The sequence below is a fragment of the Carlito syrichta genome, unplaced genomic scaffold, assembly GCF_000164805.1.
Source record: "Carlito syrichta isolate Samal-C Ts95f unplaced genomic scaffold, Tarsius_syrichta-2.0.1 Scaffold309489, whole genome shotgun sequence".
Taxonomy (NCBI): Eukaryota; Metazoa; Chordata; class Mammalia; order Primates; family Tarsiidae; genus Carlito; species Carlito syrichta.
In genome coordinates this window covers 205298-211735 of record NW_007253585.1, presented here as the reverse complement: position 1 = coordinate 211735, position 6438 = coordinate 205298, and positions in this window count along the sequence as shown.

Below are 6438 nucleotides of genomic sequence, written 5' to 3'. Positions count from 1 at the left end.
TGTTGTGAATGTTTACACGAATGGAAAATGTCAGTGTTTAATCTGTACAGGGAGCCCAGGCTGTATAGTTCCAAAGCAAACATCTGAAGGCACATCATGCCTCCCCTGGATGTGGGATGTCACGATGTCACAGGAACTCACATCCTCACATTGACTCAGCACCTCTGTGGGCAAGATCTCCTGGAGGATGGGGACAGCTCCCTGCCCTTCTGGAGCATCCTAAATAAAAAGACAAATTCACAACCTGCTGAATCCCAGAGTCAATGTCACTGGGCTGTGGCAAGCTGTCAGGCAGACCAGATGACTTGTCCTGTGCATAGGGGGAAAAGGTTTAGTGGAGGAAGGGCTTGAGGGCTCCCTGGGAAACAGAAAGGGGAACCGACTGAGGAAGGACTGAGGTCTCCAAGAGGAAGGAGACGTGAGGGATGGTGAGGAGATTTCTTTTTTTTTTTTTTTGAGTTGGAGTCTTACTCTGTCACCCAGACTGGAGTGCAGTAGCTGCTCCCGGCCACCGCAGCCTCGACCTGCTGGGCTCCAGCGATCCTTCCGCCTCAGCCTTCCAAGTAGCTGGAACTATAGGCGCATGCTACCACGCCCGGCTAATTTTTGATTTATTGTAGAGATGAGGTCTCCCCAAGTTACCCAGGCGGGTCTCGAACCCACGGGCTCAGGCAATCCACTCACCTCGGCCTCCCAAAGTGCTGGGATTACAGGTTGAGCCACTGAGCCCGGCCTGGTGAGGAGATTTCAGGCTGGAGTCATGGCAGGGCCAGAAAGCAAGGGGAGCACTCAGGGATGTGGGTGATGGGAGACTCAGGGAGCTGTGAATGCCCATCCAGTGAGCTAGATCCTTCTGTGTGCAGTAGAGGAAAGGCAGGTACATTCAGTCCTAGCTTTGCCACTGATCAGTGTGAGCCTTGGGCAAGCTACTTCTCTCTCTGGGCCAGATGGGATGGGGTAGACCAGAATAGAGGTCCCAATCAGCAGGACAGGGGTGCTTTAAAAACATACATGTGGCCGGGCTTGGTGGCTCAGCCTGTAATCCCAGCACTTTGGGAGTCTGAGGCGAGTGGATTGCCTGAACCCCCAGGTTCGAGACCCACCTGGGCAACTTGGTGAGACCTCGTCTCTACAATAAATCAAAAAAATTAGCTGGCCATGGCAGTGCACTCCTGTAGTTCCAGCTATTTGAAAGGCTGAGGCGGAAGGATCGCCGGAGCCCAGCAGGTCGAGGCTGCGGTGGCCGGGAGTGTGCCACTGCACTCCAGTCTGGGTGACAAAGTGAGACTCCAACTCAAAGATAATCAAATAAATAAAAATAATAAATAAATAAATAAAAACCCAGACACGCCTGGGTACACCAGAGAGATCTAACAGAAATAGCCCTAGATTTGTGTGTTTTTTAATTTTTATTTTTATTTATTTATATTTATTTTTATGTGCCCATGCCTGGCTAATTTTTTTATTTATTGTAGAGATGAGGTCTCACCAAGTTGCCTGGGCTGATCGTGAACTCCTGGGCTGAGGCAATCTTCTTACCTGTGCCTCCCAAAGTGCTGGGATTACAAGTGTGAGCCACCGTGCCCGGCAGGTCTGGATTTTAAATGATGCTAGAATTTCTGGTGTATATCACTGGTTTCATTCATTTTTAAGATTCTGTTCGCTCTAAAAATGATCATGTTTCTGAGTCAGGAGGAGTTGGCGAAATGGTCAGTGTGAAGGAATTCCTGGCCAGCCTAGCACTGGCCTTCAACCCCAGTGGCTGAAGATTCATCTCTTGTGTAGATAATGCATCCAGATTGCTGGGGCTCTGAGCATAATCTCCGAATAAAGCTGATGCTGAGAGGTGGGGGTAGAGAGACTTCTTTGGGCCTGAATGATCCACATAATTGCAGTGCCGGTGATGCCCTCCCAGCATGCCCCATGGTGGGAGGTGGGAGCCCATTAGTCATGGGCTGGGGTGAGGAGAGGCAGCAGTTGAGAAACAGAGAATAAATAAAAGGAATGAGCAGTCATGTCTCAAGCCGGCCTGAGGGAGGGGGGAGGGAGGGGGTGGCTGCCAGTGTCCCAGGCAGGGTGGCTGAGACATGAGTCACACCCGGAGATGCTGACCTGGCAGCACCCAGCTTCTCTAGAAGGAAGGAGGAGGTGGACGCTGGAGGTTCTGAATGCCAGGCTCACTTCTTGCCACCTCCTCGGGTTTGAGACCCTTGTCACCCCTGGTCACTACCCTTTGCAAAGATACATGACTGAGACCCCTCTTCATAGCTCTTCTGCCATGCTTTGTTGTGAAATCATCAGAAACTCTAGTTCTTTTTTTTTTTTTTTTTTTTTTTTTTTAGTTAGAATCTCACTCTCTCACTCTATCCCCCAAGCTGGAGTACAGTGACATGCTCATGACCACCGCAGCCTTGACCTGCTGGGCTCAGGTGATCCTTCTGCCTCAGTCTTTCAAGGAGCTGAAACTACAGGCACGCATTACCACGCCCAGCTAATTTTGATTTATTAAGGTCTTGTCATGTTGCTTGGGCTGGTCTTGAACCCCTGGGTTCAGGTAAGTCTTTCCCCTCCACTTCCCAAAGTGTTGGGAATATCGGCATGAGCCACTGTGCCAGGCCAGAAGCTCTACCTCTGACCTTAAGTGCCACAGCCACCCAGGTATTGAACTGGACCGTAGTAGCCTTTGGGCCTGCCCATGGCACCGTTTCCTGATTTAGACATGGGCCTGATATGTGAAGACGGGAGGGAAGAATGACTTTGGACATCCTCTTAGCAGGCTGCTTTCCCCAAAGTCTACAGTTTGCTCTGGTTTTCCTCTCATAGGTAGTCCCTGGCTTGCACAGGAGGTCTTCTGCCTGGAGAGGAGATCTTTCCTAATGTTCTCCTAAGATCAAGATCCCAAGCCCTGGACAATGCAGGCAGCTCTCAGGGCATGTGAAAAGCCAGCTCTGAATGAAGCAAATCTGCTTAACACTCTCCCAAACTCTGCTTTCCATAGGATAAGACACAAGTATCAATTCATGACATCTGTGGTTGCTCTCAAATCTGGCCCGGGCAGACCATGTCCTGACCGGAGGGCCGTGACCACTCTGACAACAGACCTTCTCTTCCCTCTGGGATCAACTTTCAAGAGAGACAGCCCGAAGCCAGCATCACTGATCTCCTCCTAACCTTCCAGGTCTTCGTGGTACTGAGCACTGGGGTTACTGCTCCCCTTTTGTTCTCAGCTGTGTTTCTGGCCTCCCAGGTCGCAACCTCACCTGCCAGCCCAGCCCTTCCTCCTCCCCATCTGCTCATCTGCTCGCTGGATGCCCTGGCCCCAGGCAGGTCTGGAGCTTGGGGCTTGTGCCTCGGGCCTTTAGCTTTGCCCAGGGCCGGCTATGGGGAAGCTGAGGTCAGACGTCTTTTGCCAACCTTGGCAGAGACATGCTGAATCTTTCTAAAGTAATTGAAGGCAGTTTGCTGCCTGTGGGAGGGATTTTTATTCCCTGGGTTTTGCTGGATGATTCGGAGCAGCCCTGTTTGGCTAGTGGAGGGTTCATAGGTTCTTCCACAACTGGATGTTTACAGTTTCTTTGCACTTGCCTTGTAAAAATGTCCTCCTCTAGAATAGTTTTCTTTTATTTTATGTTTGATCTTCCTTTTTAATTTTTAACCGGGAAATGGGAAGACCAGTATGAGGGGGCAGTTGTGAGGCCAAATAAGGAACATGAGATTTCTTCCCCCCGCCCCAGTGTGTCTCCTGTAATCCTTCCAGAACTACAGAGCAGAGTTTATATTCCAGCCACAGATAGGCCCTTGACCTTGACCTAGGCAAGGCTGGCAGCCCTGGAATGGGAGTGCTGCTATGAAATAACCCTGAGACATCATCTTGGAGCCGCGAAAAGGCCAGAAGGAGTCAAGAGGCTTTGAATCCTTGGCCTCTGGCTTACAAAGTCCCTAGGCCTCCACTGGAATAGGATGCAGCACCCACTTCACTCAGGGAGGGCCTCCTTGTGAGCTGCCCCATCCCAGCATTGAGATGTGATTGATGATATGAGATTCTCACGAGGGTTGGTGATCCAATACAGTGGTCATACCCACACGTGGCTATTTAAACCTAAATTTTAATTAATTAAAATCAACCAAAGTTTAAAAACCAGTTGCTCATTCACACTGGCCACGTGTGGCTGGTGGCTGCCACCTTGAGCAGCATGGGAACAAAATGCTTCCGTCACTGCCAGGCTCTCTCAGCAGGATTTATCAAGTCCCCTGACCGATCTACAGAATGGATGCTGCCCAATGCCTTTCATACATTTTGGTAGATATTCAGAGTCTGCACTTGCCCTCTAGACTCTCTCTAGACTCTCCCTAGCTTCTTTCTTAACCCATAGACTTAGCTGTGTGGCCTTGTGGGGCCACCCTTCTAGAAAAATAACAGGTACATGCCTCTGATGACCAGGCTGATGAGGTGACCCGCAGGCTCTCAAGCATCGACTAACAACCTGACAATGACTGCCCAAACTAATGTTTCTCCGTGTCCGGCAGTGACACTTCTCAGTGAGGCTGTCCTGCCTCACTGCTACTCAGCAGTGGAAGTAGACGCCGAAGCCAGGTGTGGTGGCTCACGCGTGTAATCCCAGCACTTTGGGAGGCAGAGGCGAGAGGATTGCCTGAGCTCAGGGGCTTGTGCCTGTAGTTCCAGCTACTTGGAAGGCTGAGGTGGAAGGATGGGCTGAGCCCAGCAGGTCAAGGCTGCAGTGACTGTGAGTGTGCCACTGCACTCTCCAGCCTAGGTAAAACAGTGAGACTGACTCAAAAAAAAAATTTTAATCTCTCAAAACATTCTGCAGTTTGTGTTACAAAAAAAGATTCTCCCTTTATTTTTCTGTTTTATTTATTCTAAAAATGTGGAGTACAATTCAGGGTTAGGTACATACATGGTCATCGTATAGGTAAAGTGTGGGTACCCTTATTGATGTTATGTGTCCCCCCCTTCCCTGGAAGTATCTCACTACTACCAATCCCTTTCTTATAGTATTACCCCTTTATTTTTCAAGTACAAAATCATATTAAATATGCTTGTTAGGCCAAAATCCCACCAGAGCCACCAAAATGTTAGATCAGACCAGACGGATATGTCTGCAATCCGGTGCTGTGAGAAAGATGCAAAGAATTGCACAAAAGTTAGATTGGAAAATATAATTTAGAAAGGAAATTAGAGAGACAGAGGAGATTCACCTCCCCAAATAGGGGAAGGGGCCAAAGCTTGGGGAAACATGGCAGTCATAGCTCAAAGAGCCACATGACTAGACTAGAGTTTAGCAAAGAAATGGCAAATGGCTGCTTGAGGTTGAATGCTTTTAAATCTTCCCTTTGGTGGGGGGTGGTCAGGTCATTAAGGTGATTGGGTGGTAGTTTGTTTCAGGTCATCATGAAGGGGCAGGTAAGCACAGGTACTGACGTCAGGTGATAGGCAGCAGGTAGATGGGTGGGCTAGTCACACGACTGCTGCCATGTTGATGGGGTCTGTCATGAAGCTCAGGACAGATTGATTAGGTTAACCTGTTTCTTTTTTTTTTTTTTTTTTTTTGAGTTCGAGTCTCACTATGTCGCCCAGACTGGAGTGCAGTGGCCGCTCCCAGTCGATCCTTCCGCCTCAGCCTTCCCAGTAGCTGGAATTACAGGCATGCGCTACCACGCCCAGCTGATTTTTTGATTTATTGTAGAGATGAGGTCTCGCTGCCCAGGCGGGTCTCGAACCCGCGGGCTCAGGCAATCCACCCACCTCAGCCTCCCAAAGGCGCGGGATTACAGGCTGAGCCACCGAGCCTGGCTGTTAACTTGTTTCTTATGCAAGTACTTAGAATAGAAAAGCTAATTAGTACAGAACAATTATCAATAGATACCTCAGAAACCAATTCTGTCCTTGGCTCTTGGTTAGAGGGCAAGTTAAGATGAACAGCTATAAAAACATTACAAAGCTAAGCCATGTAAAAAAAGGCTGCTCTTTGGCTATATTGACTCTATCTTATGTCCTTTCGATACTAGAATGAGTATAAAGGTAAAGTTCATGACCAGAAGGAAAGTCACAATACTGGAGCAGTTTCTCTAGCATGAGTTTGCATCGGAATCACAATCACAGGGCTTGGTTCAAACGCAGATTGCTGAGCCCTGGCCCCAGAGGTTCTGACTTGGGAGGTTTGGGATGATTGGGGGAACCACACTTTGAGAACTACTGCTCGAGAATGATTATACTCACACACTCCCTGCCTAGAGCCAAAAGGAAGGCCAAGTCTTTACATAGATGTGACATGCACCCTGACCATGTCATGGGGTGACCTTCTCCCTCTGTTCTCCCTCCCTCTTCAGAGTGGAGCACCTACATGGTCTCAGTAACATTGATGGCCGCTCCTGGGTAAACCTCTGCATTGCTGTGTTGACAAGTCTCTTGGCAAA